The 2,234-nt window shown below is 41.1% G+C and overlaps 1 non-coding gene across 1 annotated transcript; it reads left to right on the forward strand.

The window, feature by feature from the left end:
• The first annotated feature begins 1,649 nt into the window (after window positions 1–1,649).
• trnak-cuu lies at window positions 1,650–1,722 on the forward strand. The gene has a single exon. It is a non-coding gene; the product is annotated as a tRNA-Lys (tRNA).
• The last annotated feature ends 512 nt before the right edge of the window (window positions 1,723–2,234 follow it).

A 2,234-nucleotide genomic window follows, 5' to 3' on the forward strand; every position in this document is an offset into this window, starting at 1 on the left:
TTAACAAATTCAGACAGAAACCTAAATATTTCACATTTAGTGTAATAACAAAACCAAGGAGCTGCAATGGAGTGAAATTCTTGCATGACTTATTGTTACAGGACCTTTTCTAAACTTTCAATCCTTTTTGTTCTCTGACTTTCCTTTCTTTTGACAAAATGACAAAAAAATAAACCAGTGTCTTCTGGATACTGACATGCAGCTGTTGGCCGATAGAATACATTTTTCATTTATTATGGTAGAGCTGCATAATATATTATATTTTAGCCTAATAAAATGGACAATTGCTTCTAATTAAAACAAATGTAGTAATTTAGTGAAAAACTAGATTTGGATAACAGCTGACTTATTGCAGAAGACTTCTATGTCAAGTCTGGAGCACTTGTAAAATGTATTTGTACCTGAGAAATTAGAGAATAATGGTGAATGAGACATTTTCTCAATTATAGCAATGTCATTTTTTAATCTGGCTGTGCCATCAGGGAATAACAGATTAATTAATCGAATATCCTGTCTAATTCAGCTTAATCCTGCAAACTATTGGCCTCATGCTTTGGGCTATCAATGTTGCTGAACTTAGGCTTAACAATCTGAAGTGACCACACATCATAACAGCTTGTAGAGTAGGTGCTTAGCAGTATGTGTGCAGCATTTAATGGGTTTCTCTACTTTATGAGCCCATCACTCGTCTGACCACATCTTCCATTGCACCATAGAAAAATCTTGATGCTCACCAGCCAATTGAACTTTTTTTTTTTAATTAGCCTCACTGATCAATGTTTTTCTTAAGGCCACCCTGCTGTTTAGTCCCGATCCCTTCAGACCTCTAACTTTTTCTGTTGAATAAAGCCATGACTTCTGCTGCTTTTTGTGAAATTCCTACTGTTTACACACCACGCTGACACGGTTCCTCTCCTCCTAGTGACAATCTATGGTAATACTGCTCTTTAGAGGTAAACAAGCAAATCAACATGGTTGAACCCATAACATTTAGGAAGTTTGGTTATGATTGTGATATTTTGTCGTTTGCAGAGAGTCAGGCGAACAAAGGAAATGTTTGGTGAATTTACTTGACAGAGTCGTTTTTTGGGAAGTGGATATGACAAACGATAGTCTAATCAGGGCTTACAGACACAGAAAACAACGACAGACGTTGAGGTTCATCACCCTGCTAAGCAGAATCATCACTGGAAATCATGTGCCACAGCAGGGAAGTTTGTATTTTTATGAATGTCTGAAATTTTATTTTTGCGGAGGCTGACTTTATGGAGATGACGAGGTCTGCTCATGCGCTCTTTGTTCTCTGAGAACCATCCCAGAACTGAACTGTGCTGAGCCCTAATGATGAACTACTACCAGTTTAGCACGATTTGGTTGTGTGATATGGTTTTGCGTGCCATTTACCGTCAACAGTTATCTCGGTTACTGTGCTAGGACCCGGTCTTTCAGAAGCGTAGTGTAAATGGGGCTAAAGTCTACACCAGGCCTTTTCAAAGTCGGTCCTCGAGGGCCACTGTCCTGCAAGTTTCAGGGTTTTCCTTGCTCCAACACAGGTTATTTCCATTGAGAGCTGATTAACAGCTAAAAACCTGCAGGACAGCTGCTCTCGCGGACCGTGTTTTTGACCCTTACCCTGCGTCTCTGCTACAGCCTGGCTAGCTCAGTCGGTAGAGCACGAGACTCTTAATCTCAGGGTCGTGGGTTTGAGCCCCACTTTGGGCGAAAGTGTTTTTAGGAGAGTGATTAGGGCATAGGGCTTTGAATCCTGATGTTGTGAGTCCCACAGACTGCCACTCTGGGTCCCTGAGCCAGACCCTTAACCCCACACTGCTCCCCGGGCGCCGCACAATGGCAGCCCATTGCTCCCCAAAGGGATGGCTTGATTTAATAATTTCCCTGACCAAACCTCCGACCTAAATTCAGTTCCCACATTTGTCCTAAATGGACCCCTGACCCTGAAACAGCAATTCCCCTCATCGAGTCCAGGCATCACACACAGATTCTCATCTTTCTATATGTAGTAAGGACAACATGAGGAGTCCTTCTGCCTTCTGTTGATTTTTTAGTCATTTTAAACAATCTCTATGTCTTAACCCTTACAACAACCCTAAGCCAAACCATTACCAGTGCTTACTTTACTTTAACCCAAAACTCAACGTAGCTCACCATTAGCAAAATAGTGTTTGAGGACTAGGAAAATTTCCCTTATTTTACAATAGTCCTCAGTTTTATTG

The sequence above is a fragment of the Cyprinodon tularosa genome, unplaced genomic scaffold, assembly GCF_016077235.1.
Source record: "Cyprinodon tularosa strain WSP-4 unplaced genomic scaffold, ASM1607723v1 ctg22, whole genome shotgun sequence".
Lineage (NCBI taxonomy): Eukaryota > Metazoa > Chordata > Actinopteri > Cyprinodontiformes > Cyprinodontidae > Cyprinodon > Cyprinodon tularosa.